The sequence below is a fragment of the Hyla sarda genome, chromosome 1, assembly GCF_029499605.1.
Source record: "Hyla sarda isolate aHylSar1 chromosome 1, aHylSar1.hap1, whole genome shotgun sequence".
In the NCBI taxonomy this organism is placed as follows: domain Eukaryota; kingdom Metazoa; phylum Chordata; class Amphibia; order Anura; family Hylidae; genus Hyla; species Hyla sarda.
In genome coordinates this window covers 457,052,228-457,067,793 of record NC_079189.1, presented here as the reverse complement: position 1 = coordinate 457,067,793, position 15,566 = coordinate 457,052,228, and positions in this window count along the sequence as shown.

Genomic DNA, 15,566 nt, shown 5'->3' with positions numbered 1-15,566 from the left:
AGTCTGCCTATAGAAGGGAAGGAGGAAAAAACAAAAAAATCACCTGGTCCTTAAGGCCAAAATGGGCTTCGTCCTTAAGAGTTTAAATGTTAGTCAGTGAGAAACAAAGTCTGCACTCAATGGCAGCATCCATACATGGCATATACTTTTTTCTTCCTGTTCAAGTGTACAAAATGTATACGTTAAACCAAGACAAAAACAAAGTGTGAACTCACCTAAGGGGGAATTAATCAAATTTGTGAATAAAAATGTTAAAAGGTTATTCCACATTAAAACACTTACCCTCATCCTTATGCATTCTTATGCACAGGAAAGAAAACTAGGGTCAAATTAGGCGGATCTGACCGCTGGTACCTTCCTCGATCTTGAGAATCAGGAACTGTCTTGTTATTGATTAAAACGGTGAGTCACTCATGCACACCTCGAAGCTTCCAAATACAGTGCCATACTTACACAAAGAATGGAGGGGCAGCATGCATGCACAACATGCCGCTCTGTTTCAGACTCGGACTGGGGTCTCCATTTTTTTGAGATCACAAACATCACAAAAGTGTGATTGAAGAGAATCTGTCATCAGCATCACCCCCACTTACCTGTTGGTATAGGCCTGTAGTGGAAATGACGCTCATGACAATTGTATTTAGTGTCCTGATACGTGGCTCCATTACTTCGTCATTCCTGATGTTGTGATTATGCAAATTAAGTAGCTTGGTGCACTTGAGGTCTTTCCCTAGTGCACCGTAACATCCGGTCAGGATTATAAGAGTAAGCACCCTCACAATCCTTGCTGATTCTCTTCCCCTGTGAAATCGATCTTGCAAGCAGATAGATATCACTTCATACTACCCATGGCTGCAACCGCTCGCGAAATAGATTTTACAGAGGCGGAGGATCATCACAAGGGAGGAGGGCATTTACTCTGAAGATCCAGGTCGGAGGTCACGGTGCACTCGGTACTTGGGAATGTCTTATGTGCACCAAGCCACTTAATCACAAAATTTTAAGCAATGGAGCCACACATCAGGAAAGGTTAATGACCACTGACATCACCATCATCCTCGCTACCTACAAGGTTGAACCAACAGGTAAGTGCGAGTGATGCTAATAACAGATTCCCTGGATTCAACTGGATTTTTTTTTACTTGGTGAGTGCTTACATTTTTTTTCTCTCAGTTCTCAGTACAACATCAGGTGAATAGTTTTGCTTTGTTTTCAACCTTTGCAAATTCAGTACTCTTTAGGCTGTAGTTCTCGTAAAGATTTAGATAACATAATTACTTTCTTGTACAACTCGGAGAAGCACTTGAGCAAGTCTTGATGTGACAATGCTATTAGGTTTCAGTGGGCAGCAGACTGACCCTGTAAATTGAAACTCTGAGAGGTCACTGAATCTGTCTTATCACTGTATTTAATAATTCCGCTCAAGCTTTAGAGACCTTAGATTCATTTAAATCCACGCCTGCCAACCTCTCAAGATGTGTTCTCTGTGTCTTTGAGAACAGGATATTACCCTCCTGTTTGCTTCTTGTGTTTTTTTTTTTTATAGCACTAGAATTGTATTAGCTGAATACAATAGAAATAATTAGGAAAAAGTTAAGACTGTGCCTATTAGGCAAAACTTCTGTCTATATCACGGTGAATAAAGTACAATCTCTTGCAGTGTTCAATAGTCCTTTTTGGAACTTTGCACAGTACCATGAAAGCCAGATACTAGTGATTTCACCATATCTTGTGCAAATAGAGTTACAGAACTTGATAAAAATAAAGTCAGGTTGCAGAATCTAAAGCTGGAAGATGGATCAGCTTTGAACCCAGGCCAACATGTGTAAACAAGAGATTTAAGCGAGGACCAAAACAAATGTCACAACAGTCAATAGAAAAACAGTACAGCGGTCAAGGCTATAGTTTATCGGGAACAATGAAGCTCAGACAGTAAATATCTGCGTGCAATAGATTTGTTTAACCTACCACCTATTGACCATTCAGTCATCTCATAGGGTAACATTTACTGTCATGGCAAAATGACACAAGGAGCAGTCCCAACACTAGGACAGGGAGGAATAATGATAGTTTTTTACTTCAGAGAAAATAAAATATGAAAATATAGTAGGAAGAGCACATTATTCAGAACAAAAAATTGCAAGTATTCCATCTACAAAACAAACAAATTTATTTATGAGAAATAACCTATATTTTCATATTCAACCAAACTTTCAGGCATTGAACATTTCACAAACATTTCTTTTGAACTGTCCTCTTCTGAAACAAACTTTAACAGGTGTAAATTATATAAGGCAAATGTGGGAATGACCTAACCATCTGCTGATCCTACGATGTGGGTTATGTGTTCACACTTAAAAGGTGCAGTGCATGTGGCATATACACCAGTATTCTGGCAGACAGTTATGCTGACATAATTGTTTCCTCCTAGCATTCTCCTAGCCTTCTGGCAGGGAGCACATGGTAGGTGTAAACACTGGTGTGGTGCTCTGTGGCAGTCATTGTTGCTGTGATGCTTTTGTCTGTGGTGTGGTGTGGTGTGGCCCGGAGCCAGGGGTTTGGTCAGGCAGTACTGGGGCTGCCTGGCCACTGGGTCATTCCCCCTCTGGGCTTGGTCTCGCGGAAGCGGTGGACACAGCCCTGCGCTACACCAGTGTTAGGGACCCACTCTGACTACGTGGCCTTGACTTGGCGAGTGGGCTTGTACTTTTTGATTAAAATGTATACTAACAACCTGTTAGTTTTTGAAATTATGCTGAGAAGCAAGTTGATCAAAATACAAAATGTGGATGTGCGGTTATGTTTCTCTATTTTTGTTGTACAAACGTAGTCTATTAGTGACTACATTCAGGCCATTTCATGCTTCTGATCTTTTGATTCACAAATGTTGGTGAATGGGCCAACTATATTTGATCCATTAAACTGATAGGTCACTGCTTGGGTACACTGTGGTACACCCCACATATGCTGCAATTTTAAGTGTAAACATAGTCTTAACCCCTTAAGGATACAGGGCATACAGGTATGCCCTGATGTCCTGGTCCTTAAGGATAAAGAGCGTACCTGTACACCCTGGACGTTTCCGTTCACCGCGCTAAATGGAACAGGATGCCTGCTGAAACAAATCGGCAGGCACCCCGTGCAGACCCCTGGGCGGGTCCTGACACCCCCCACCCATGTCAGCAATCAGCGCAAATTTATGATCAATTCAGATCGGCGATTTGCAGAGATTCCGGGTCAATCGGTGACCCAGAAAAAAAAGGGTGATAGGTGCCATCCGAGACGGCACCTACAACTCCCAGCATGCCCTTTGGTAGTTTGTGTATGCTGGGGGTTGTAGTTAATCAACAGCTGGAGGCCCATTTTTTCTATAAAAAAGTGTGCCTCCAGCAGTTGCATAACTAAAACCCCCAGCATGCAGGGACAGCCAAAGGGCATGCTGGGAGTTGTAGTATTGTGTCTCCAGCTGTTGCATAACTACCCAGCATGCCCTTTGGCTGTCAGTGCATGCTAAGAGTTTTAGTTTTGGAACAGCTGAAGGCTCACTGTTTGCGAAACCTAACTCAGTGTTTCGCAACCATTATGCCTCCAGCTGTTGCAAACTACAACTCCCAGCAGGCATGGACAGCCAAAGGGCATACTGGGAGTTGTATTAGTATGCCTTCAGCCAGCTGCTGCATAACTACATGTCCCAGCATGCCCTTTGGCTGCATGCTGAGAGTTGTAGTTTTTGCAACAGCTGAAAGCACACTGTTTGCGAAACTCTGAGTGTTTGTTACCTAACTCAGTGTTTTTCAACCAGTATGCCTCCAGCGGTTGCAAACTACAACTCCCAGCATGCACTGATAGACCGTACATGCTGGGAGTTGTAGTTTTACAAAAGCTGGAGGCACACTGGTTGCGAAACACTGAGTTAAGTAACAAACTCTCAGTGTTTTGCAAACAGTGTGCCTCCAGCATAACTACAACCCCCAGGATGCACGTACAGCCAAAGGGCATACTGGGAGTTGTAGTTTTGCCCCCCCATGTGAATGTGCAGGGTACATTTACTCAGTTTTCTGCTGCAAGTTTGAGATGCAGCAAATTTACCGCCGCAGCTCAAACTCCCAGCAGAAAACTCGCTGTAAACCCCCACCCGTGTGAATGTACCCTAAAAACACTACACTACACTGTACAAAATAAAAAGTAAAACACTACATATACACATACCCCTACACAGTTACCCCTCCAATAGAAATGAAAAACATCTCGTACGGCACTGTTTCCAAAACGGTGCCTCCAGCTGTTGCAAAACAACAACTCCCAGTATTGCCAGACAGCTATTGACTGTCCAGGCATGCTGGGAGTTTTGCAACAGCTGGAGGCATCCTGTTGATAAACACTGCCGTAGGGTAATTTTGGTATCGGAGGCAAGTGTAATTCTTGTATCCGGGTCGGTCCCTATGCTAATCCCTAATATAGCAAATAACAAGAAAGAGAAAAACGGAGTCACTTATAAAATGTATATCATTTTATTAATTCCGTGGAATATAAGTACATAAAAATTGTATATATATTAGTTAAAAAATATTATTTTTCAAGGAGGAATGAGGCTAAAAGGTGGTGTCACCGGCTCTGCAATGAAGGCTGGGTATGGTGTATATATTACTGGATCCACCACAATTTGTACACAAATTTGCAAAAACAGGATGTTTTAGCGACATGTAGGAAACATGTATATGAATCTCACAGTGAGAGCGAAAAAATTGTTATATATATATAACATGCAAAATAAAGTGCAGTGTGCATATAAACAAGCATAACATTGTGGGGATACAAATCAGTATAGCGATATACCAGAGTACAGCAGCAATCAGCAGAGACCGGGACAGCACCACTCCAACGTACGTTTCGGTACGCAACCTTCGTCTGGGAGTACGAAGGTTGCGTACCGAAACGTACGTTGGAGTGGTGCTGTCCCGGTCTCTGCTGATTGCTGCTGTACTCTGGTATATCGCTATACTGATTTGTATCCCCACAATGTTATGCTTGTTTATATGCACACTGCACTTTATTTTGCATGTTATATATATATAACAATTTTTTCGCTCTCACTGTGAGATTCATATACATGTTTCCTACATGTCGCTAAAACATCCTGTTTTTGCAAATTTGTGTACAAATTGTGGTGGATCCAGTAATATATACACCATACCCAGCCTTCATTGCAGAGCCGGTGACACCACCTTTTAGCCTCATTCCTCCTTGAAAAATAATATTTTTTAACTAATATATATACAATTTTTATGTACTTATATTCCACGGAATTAATAAAATGATATACATTTTATAAGTGACTCCGTTTTTCTCTTTCTTGTTATTTGCTATTTCTGTTTGGAGTTCACATACCTATAGCCAACACCAGTACCTGGATTAATCGATAGTGCTTGGTCACTTACATACTGCTTAGTCATAATAATAATTTTTTACTTCCAGGTTTTAGTTGTCCGTTTGGGTATTTTTAATCCCTAATATAGGCCTCACATGCGCATCACACACTCTTACTTCGGAGCCCTGTCGTATTTCAAGGCAACAGTTTAGTGCCACATATGGGGTATTTCTGTACTCGGGAGAAATTGTTTAACACATTTTGGTGGGCTTTTTCTCCTTTTACCTCTTGAGGAGGTAAGTTGGGGTCTACACCAGCATGTTATTGTAAAAAAATTACACTTACATGCTGGTGTTGCCCAATACTGTTTTCACAAGAGGTAAAAGGAAAAAACAAAAAACTAAATTTTTAACGCAATTTCTCCTGAGTACAAATATACCCATTATGGGGAGGTAAAATGCTCTGCGGGCGCACAACAATGCTCAGGAGTGAGAGCGCACTGTTAGGCCGAGCGCTCCGGCTCCCCCTCCTCCTCCGGAGCGCTCGCGGCGTTTCCTGCCCTGCAGCGCTCCGGTCGGCAGTGCTGACCAGAGACGCTGCTCAGCTGTGCCCGGCGGGGATACGATCCGCCTAGCGGGACGTGCCCGCTCGCGGATCACACCCCATCCCTCTCACCTGCCCCGTCCTCCTGCTGTACTGTCCCGGCGCGCGTGGCCCCGCTCTCTAGGGCGCGCGTGCGCCGGCTCTCTGAGATTTAAAGGGCCAGTGCACCACTAATTGGTGCCTGGCCCAATCTGTGTTAATTAGCTCCTACCTTCTACTTGCTTATAAAAACCCACTTCCCCTTCCTGTCCTTGCCGGATCTGGTTGCCTTAGTGCCCTGTGAAAGCGTTTAGTGTGTTCCCAAGCCTGTGTACCCAGACCTTCTGCTGTTGCCCCTGACTACGACTCTTGCTGCCGGCCCTGACCTTCTGCTACGTCCAACCTTGCTCTTGCCTTGTCCCTGTGTACCGCGCCTGTCTCAGCTGTCAGTTGGGGTTGAGTGGCTATCGGGTGGAAGGACCTGGGGGTTATCTGCCGCTGCAAGTCCATCCCGCTTTGCGGCGGGCTCTGGTGAAAACCAGTAACCCCTTAGACTCTGTTCCCCTGGTACGGCCCACGCTATCACCCCACTGACACAGAGGATCCACCACCAGTGTCCTCGCTGCATACCAGTCCGGATCCTGACACGTACCATGTAGATTTGAGGTGATTTGCACAAGGGTGGCTGCTGGTTTCAGCGGTTCTGACATAAACGCAAAAAATAAAATAAACACCCACATGTGACCCCATTTTGGAAACTACACCCTTCACGGAACATAACAAGGGGTATAGTGAGCCTTAACACCCCACAGGTGTTTAATGAATTTCCCTTAAAATTGGACGTGAAAATGAAAAAAAAAATTTCACTAAAATGCTGGTGTTACCCCAAATTTTTCATTTTCACAAGGGGTAATAGGAAAAAAGCCCACCAAAATTTGTAACACCACTTCTAAGGATGGCAGTACCTTATTTATGGATGTAAAGTGCTGTGCGAGCGCACTACAGGGCTCAGAAGAGAAGGAGCGCCATTGAGCTTTTAGAGAGAGAATTTGGTTGGAATTGAAGGCCATGTGCGTTTACAAAACTCCGATGGGGTCAGAAGAGTGGACCCCCCAATGTGACCCCATTTTGAAAACTACACCCCTCACAGAATTTAACAAGGGGTGCAGTGAGCATTTACACTCCACAGGTGTCTGACAGATATTTTGAACAGTGGTCCATGAAAATTCCATTTTTCATTTGCACAGCCCACTATCCCGAAGATCTGTCAAATGCCAGTGGGGGTGTAAATGCACACTGCACCCATTGTTAAGTTCCCTGAGGGGTGTAGTTTCTGAAATAGGGTCACATGTGGGGGGTCCACTGTTCTGGTAGCACGCGGGCTTTGTAAATGCACATGGCCCCTGACTTCCAACCATATTCTCTCTTCTAAAGCCCAATGGGGCTCCTTCTTTTCTGAGCCCTGTAGGGCGCCCGCAGAGCACTTTACATCCACATATGCGGTATATCCATACTTAGAAGAAATGGTGTTACAAATTTTGGGGGCATTTTTTTGCCCATTACCCCTTGTGAAAATAAAAAAAATTGGGGTGACACCTGCATTTTTGTGAAAAAAAATCGATATTTTCATTTTCTTGTCCAACTTTAGCGAAAATTTGTCAAACACCTATGGGGTGTAAAGGCTCACTACACCCCTTGATACATTCCTTGAAGGGTGTTGTTTCCAAAACAGTGTGCCATGTGTTTTTTTTTTTTGCTGTTTTGGCACCTTAGGGGCTTCCTAATTGCGACATGCCCCCCCCAAAAACCATTTCAGCAAAATTTGCTTTCAAAAAGCCAAATGTGTCTCCTTCTCTTCTGAGCATTGTAGTGGGCCCGCAGAGCCCTTTACATCCACATATGAGGTATTTCCTTACTTGAGAGAAGTTGGGTTACAAATTATGGGGGGCTTTTTTTTACTTTTACCCCTTGTAAAAATTCAAATGGGTCTACAAGTACATGAGTGTAAAAAATGAAGATTTTGAATTTTCTCCTTCAATTTGCTGCTATTCCTGTGAAACACCTAAAGGGTTAACAAACTTTCTGAATTTAATTTTGAAAACTTTGAGGGATGCTAGTTTTTTTTTTTTTTTTTTTTTCATTCAGAAGAATTTTATTAATTGAGCAGTAAACAAACAGTAGCAAAGAGCATTGGTAGAGTATTCAATGAGAATCTTCATCAGTCGAATCAATAGGAAAAACAGCATGAAAAAGATAAGGCAATGAACATCTGGTACAAAGTATCAATAGGAAAGGAATGTCATCTGGGGGCAATATACAATGCCGTGGATACTAACAGGTTGCACTAGAACAAACAAGTAGTTAAACTGTCAATAAACATGTCTCTATATCCTTATGTGTTTAGGAAGAGATAAAGGTCAGTGATACGAGAAAACAGAGAAAAAAGAGAAAGAGAAGAAAAAAATAAATAAAATTTAAATAAAATAAAGTAAAGGGGTAAAGGGAAAGAGCTGGGGAAGACGACAAGGGGAGAAGTATGGAGGGTTGGAAGAGGAGGGAGGAGAAACATCAGAACTCGGGTACTCACTTGAATCCCTACGTAAGGGTGCAGCCACCACCCCAACACTCCGGTCCCGGTCCACGAGAGGGCTACCTCACCCCCCTCAGATACCATCATCCGCCGCGTAGAAGGGTGAGTTAACAAAAGTGAGCCAGGGAAGCCAAATCGTAGTGTATTTCTCTTGTCTACCCAAGGAGTCTGCCATCAGTTCCTCCATACGGCACAAGAAGAGTATCTCCCTGTACCATTCAGAAATGGTCGGGGGGCAAGGGTCTTTCCAATGTCTGGGTATGACAGTTCTCGCAGCCATGAGGAGGAAGTGTGCCAGTGCCCTAGAGGGGGTTCTCCTAGTGGCGGGTAGTATGGAAAGTAGGAGGGCTTTTGGGTGGTTCATGTAAGTCACACCAGTAATGAAGGCGATGCGGGCAACCACCACCTCCCAGAAACGGGTCAGTGAGGGGCACGACCACCAAATATGGGTCATTGTTCCACCAGGTGCGCCGCAACGCCAACATAAGTCCGGTACAGTGGGGTACATGCGGTGCAGAGTAGAAGGAACCCTGTACCACCGGGATAGTAATTTAAAGTTAGTCTCCTGCGCCCTACATGATACTGACAGTCGGTGACACATGGTAAAAGCAGTCGTCCAGTCCGAGGGAGCAAAGGTCGTGCGTAGCTCCGACTCCCACGCCCCCACATACCTTGGAGGCGATTGCTCAGCCCTATCCATAAGTAAGCGATAAATTTGTGATACAGGCCTGAGGGGCGCAGAGTCAGAGACGCACATCTGTTCCAAAGGCGAGAGAGGTCTTGCCAGGAACAGTGTCTGTCCCATGGTCCGGATAAAATGATCTAATTGTAGGTATTGCATCTGGACTAGCGGTGTACGGGAGCGTTCAGGGACCAGTGTCTCATAGGGTTTCAGTCTCGTGCCGTCCAAGAAAGTGTTAATCGGGAGGAACCCTCGTCCTGTCATCCCTAAAAAGTCAGTACGGTGTAAACCAGGAGTGAAGAGGGGGTTGCCAGCGACCGGGGTCAGGGGTCCACCTGGTACAATTAGCTCAGTCTTCGTTATATAGCGCCTATAGGTCGTGACCATCTCCCTCAACACCCAGGGCAGAGTGCGGATGGATTCCCAGGACAGGGCATCTGGGGGCAACCAGGGGAAGGCGGCCAGTTGTTTGCCAGTCCCCAACTCGGATCCCACCCATCTCTTGGACGCGTGACCGTGAAAAAGGGCTAGGAATCTCACCAGAGTGGCTGCAACGTAATAGGCCTGACTGTCCGGGACCGCCAGGCCCCCCGCCCGCTTACTTCTCATTAAAACTTGCCTGGCTATCCTTGATGGCCTGTTTGCCCAGATAAAGTCCCTAAACAGCTTGTTTATCTTTTTAAAGAATGCGGGGGGAGGGTGACAGGCACAGTTTGGAATAGGTAGAGGAGTCTCGGGAGAACATTCATTTTAAGGATGTTCGCTCTACCCAACCACGAAAAGGTATCCCTCGTCCATCTCCGTAAGTCCCCCTCAATCGTAGACAGCAAAGGCTGAAAGTTAAGGGCATAACAGTCCGATAGAGTCGCGGGCACCTGGACACCCAGATAGGTAATGGATGTGGAGGACCATCTGAAAGGGTGGGCTTCCTTAAGTCGAGTCACCAACTCCCCAGGGAGGGTCACATTGAGGGCAACACTTTTGGTCAGGTTGATTTTATGGTTACTAAAGTGAGAGTACGTCTCTATGGTCTGCAATATAGCTGGCAGGGAGACCAGAGGGTCCGCGACGTAAAGGAGCAGATCATCCGCGAACGCAGAGCAGGTGTGACTCTCCACCCCCTGTCGAAACCCAGTAATCGCAGGGTTCGATCTTAGGGCAATCAGCAGGTGTTCCATGCACAGAACATAAAGCAAGGGGGAGAGAGGGCACCCCTGTCTCGTACCGTTCCGGATTGGAATGGGAGATGAAAGGGAGCCGTTAATTCGCACCCTCGCCTGGGGGCTATTATATAGGGCCAAGATTCGTCCCAGCATTGAAGGGCCCAGTCCTATCTGCACGAGGACAGCATTCATGAACCCCCAGTCCACCCTGTCAAATGCCTTTTCGGCGTCAAGTGACAGCAACATTAATGATTGGCTAGATGTCTTGGCCTGGTGTATGATAGAGTATGCTCTGACAGTATTGTCCCTGGTTTCCCTCGATTTAACAAAGCCAGACTGGTCAGGGTGGACTAGGGGGCCAAGAACAGTTGCCAGGCGATTCGCCAACAGCTTGGCAAATAGTTTGGTGTCAACGTTCAACAAGGAGATGGGGCGGTAGCTGGCACATAAATTGGGGTCCTTGCCCTCCTTAGGTATCACTGTAATATGGGCATTCAGGGCGTCTCGCGGGAAATTAGAATTGAGGGAGATAGCATTGAACGCCCCGTGCAGGAGGGGGAGCAGGTCATCCCTCAGGGACTTGTAAAACTTGGCTGTGAATCCATCTGGACCGGGGCTTTTCCCCGATGACTGGTTCTTAATCACCGTGGCCAGCTCCCCCTCTCCAAACGGGGCCTCCAAGAGCTCAACGTCCTCCTCAGACAGCCTGGGGAGGGCTGTATCGGTAATATAGTCAGTCAGGGAGAGGTGGGGTGAGGTCGATGTTAGGGTGTCGGCGGGCGATGGGAGATTATAGAGATTGGTATAGTAAGACTCAAATGCGGCAAGGATATCCTTCGTAAGGAAGGACCTCCCAGTCTGGGACGTGGTGATTGACGGGATATAGAGCGCAGCTCTCTTGTCTCTCAGTGCCCTGGCCAGGAATCTCCCGGGTTTGTTTCCCCACTCATAGAAAGTCTTTGAGCAGTGTTGTCGGTAGTATTTGTAACCATCGTTAAGGAGGGTACAGATGTCGTGGCGGGTTTTGATGAGGGCACGTAAAGAGGATTCCTGTAGAGACCGCTTGTGTTGTGCCTCCAGGGAAGACAATGTTTCTAGAAGACGCCGCAGTCTCTCCGATCTCTCCTTTTTGAGGCGGGAGCCATGTCTGATCAGCACACCCCGCAACACACATTTAAGTGCTTCCCATTGAGTGGGGAGTGGCGTATCATCAGAAACGTGATCAGTTCTGAAATGTGCTATGGTGGTTTTGAGATCGGATAGACAGAGCGTATCAAGAAGTAGAGATTCATTTAATCTCCAGTTATATTGCGGTCTGGTGAGGGTGGGGAAGAATATTGTGCAGTGGACCGGTGCGTGGTCAGATAGGAACAAGTTCCCAATTTGAGACGATGTCACTCTGGGTAAGTAAAAGTGAGGGAGGAATATGTAGTCTAGTCGGCTGTAAATGTTGTGGGGGCTAGAGTAGTACGTATAGTCTCGGTCAGTGGCGTGCTGGAGCCTCCACACATCGCACAGCTGCATGGAGTGCAAAAGTTTCCTGAGTGTACTAAGTTGTCTATAGGAGACAGCAGAGCGCTGCGCAGAAGCGTCCAGCAGGGGTTGTATAGCTAAATTCAAGTCGCCCCCCAATATCAACATGCCCTGTGTGAATGAGGACAATTCCTCTAGCGTACGTGTGAGGAATGAGGTTTGCAGAGAGTTAGTGGCATAAATCGTCGCTACAGTCACCACCTGCTCCAAAACCGTCCCCTTAACAAACAGAAATCTGGCTTCAGGGTCGGTTCTGACGTCCAGGACCGAGAAGGGTAGGGAACGATGGAAACCAATCGAAACCCCCTTCGAACGAGACTCAGAGTTTGTACTATGGAACCAGGTGGTGAAGTATCGACCCAGGCGATCTGGCATATGGCCTGTCTTAAAGTGAGTCTCCTGGAGACACAAAATTTTTGTGCGGTTTTTGTGTAAGTGGTATAAAATTTGGGACCTCTTTTCCGGGGTATTAAAACCCTGGACATTTAAAGTGGTTACCTTAACGTCCGACATGATGCTAGTAGTCACTGAGTCCGGAGGAGGGGGTTCGGAGTGCAGGGGTCAGCGGCAAGTCCCAAGTCCTAGATCGGGGGGCAAAAAGACACACAAGGGAAATAGAGAAAGTTAGGAGAAGGAAAAATAAATAAAAATACAAGATCTGTAAAAGAAAAAGCAAGTGTACTTGCAAATAAATCTACCTGCAGCACTAGACGTCTGCGTATCTGGTGTATGTAAACTACACCTACCCTAGTGGGGGGAAGGGTACGATGTGAAAGTATCAGAGCAAGTTCTAAAAACGCTCAACGAAATCAGAAAATAACTAGAACTATCGGCTGGGTCCGTCAATCCCAGGCCTCTACAACTGCAAAACAAAGGCGGCGGCAGTTTGTGATACCACCGTCTAAACTCAAGATAAGGGGGGAGCAGCAGCAGCTCGTAGGAGGAATGCTACTGATGGGGAGGTGGGGGTGTGGGGGGGGGAGGGGAAATGGAGGAGGGGGCAGGGGGAAAGGTGTAGGGGAGGGGGCAAGAAGAGGAAGGAGTGGGGGGGGGGGAGAGGGAATGGTGAAGAGGGCGGGGGGAAGGAGTAGGTGGTAGAGAGGGAGGGGGGGGGTAGGAAGAGGTGGTTGAGAGGAAGGGGGGGGGGAAGGGAGAGTGGGTGGGAGCTAGATTATGACATGAGTATAGTCATTGATAGGGCCGGCAGAAAATCATGTGGCCCACTGGAGGGTATACAAGTGGTCAAAAACAGGTTCGGAGACATTATTGGTCGTTGATGCGAAACTTAATCACAGTTCCATTTAATCACAGTTCCATTCCCCTCGACTCCGATCTGGTAGGCCGGCGTCTCTGAGGGAGCGGTTCCCCATCAGCCAGGCGCCGGTTCTGGGGGCGTTGTGAAGGTCTCAGGGTTGGGGGGGGGGGGCGTAAGGGTCCCTCAGGTAGGTGATCCATTCAGGTAGCGCCAAAGGTGGGAGTCCCAATGCAGTCAGGAAGGATGAGAGGTCACCCGGGTGACGTAAGGAGGCTGTCTGGTTTCCAGAGGTGGCATATAAGGCAAACGGGAATCCCCATCTATACGGGATGTTACGTTCCTGCAGGTGTCTCAGCAACGGGCGTAGTAGAGCCCTCTGCCTCAGTGTGCGGCGGGACAGGTCAGGATAAATTTGTAGGATAGCTCCATCAAAGTCTATGTCCCCTTGTAGGCGCACTTTCTGCATGAGCTGCTCCTTTATTGTGTATTTGTGGATACGGCAGATAACGTCTCGCGGTCGAGAAGGGTCCGTGCTGGGAGCCCTAAGAGCCCGATGGACTCTGTCAATTTCAATATGAGTAGTTGGTGGGTGTCCCAGTATCAGGTTGAAAATCCCGGTAACCGTGGCAAGCAGGTCAGGCGTTCTGGTGGCCTCAGGGAGGCCCCGTATACGAACATTATTTCTCCGGTTTCTGTTCTCAATGTCGTCTAAGTGATCCGCAAAGGCGTGATGTGTGGAAGTTTGAGCATTCAGAGCAGTTTGCATGTCCTTTAGTGAGACAGTAACAGAGTCTTTAAAGTCCTCCAGAGCTCTAATCCTACCCTGCATGTCGGCTACATCGCGTTTAACAGGTTGCAAGTCCTGGCGCCAGGCAAATTTGAGATCTGAAGCCAACGCAGACATATCAGCTTTCGTGGGTAGCAGTGCCAGCAGTGCTTGTAATTCGGGGTGCCCCTTAAGGAGAGCCACGGCTTGGGCAGGTGGTGGGAGGGTGGAAGCAATATTCATGTACTCCGGGGAGCCAGCAGGCACTTGACGAGACCCCTGGCCCTGCACACCCTGTCCCCTCTGTGGAGGCCCTTCAGAGGCCAGGCCCTCAGTCATGGCAGTCAGATCATGGGCCAGGGAGGGCGACAGCCAGGCTGGGGATGCAGTGGGAGATCCCTGGCGAAAGTGGGGGTCATCCTGGGTAGGCAGATCATGCGCCCCTTCTTCTTCTGGAGGGTTGAGAGGGGAGGATGGAGAGGGGGGTCCCTCTTGGCTTCTAAATATGGAGGGGATGCTAGGGGATGGAGAGGGAGCCCTGCATCCCTCCATGGCAGCAGAGGGCATAAGAGACAGGGCCCGGGGTGGTGGCGTGCTCAGGACCCCTCCAGCACTCACCTCCGTCCAAGATGTTCGGGGCGCAGCTCCAGCGTGGGTCCCCGGCTGCCCGCAGGCATCCTCTGTGGGGCAGTCCATGAGGTGCGTTTGTGAAGTACATTGCGCATCTCCACTCGTCTCTTCCGGCAGTTGCCGAGTTACCCGGAGTCCTGTTTCCACAGTTCCCGGTGGCAGCGGAGGCTGTATGGAGCTGCGAGGGGCTCTGGTCGGTAAGTCCAGAAGTGCCGGGAGCGGGGTCCCATGCGGCGCCGCTCCGGTCCCCGCTGTGCGTTGCCTCGTGGCTGGAGGGGAGTGGGCGGGAGTAGTAGAGCCCTGCTGGTCCCGCGCCATCTTGGACTGGGCCGGCATCTTCTGCGGTGGCTCCTGCAGGTCTCTCAGCGGGCCGAAGAAGTTCCGGATCGGGGTCCCTGTGAGCTTGGGTGTCTTGGTGGAGTGTCCCCTCTTTCCTGATCTCCTGCCGACCATTTATAGTGGCGATATCCCCCAATATGACGGCCTGGGTGACGGAGCTCTGTACATCAGCGTCTTGCTCGTACCATAGCAGGACACGCCCCCCGAGGGATGCTAGTTTTATAATGTGGTCATTAATAGGGTATTTCTAATATGAAGGCCCATCAAATCCATTTCAAACTGAGCTGGTTCCGATTTTGAACATTTCTTTAAAAATTGGAAAATTGCTGCTGAACTTTGAAGCCCTCTAATGTCTTTAAAAAGTAAAAACTTGTCAACTTTATGATGCCAACATAAGGTAGACATATTGTATATGTGAAGCAATAGATATTTTATTTGGTATGTCAATTTTCCTTACAAACAGAGAACTTCAAAGTTAGAAAAATGAAAAATTTTCACATTCTTCATGAAATTTTTAAAGAAGAGAAATGAAATGATGCAAGTATCGACAAAAATGTACCACCATGTTAAAGCAGAATATATCACGAAAAAACTTTCTTGGAATCAAATTGATAAGTAAAAGCATCCCAGAGTTATTATTGCTTAAAGTGACAGTGGG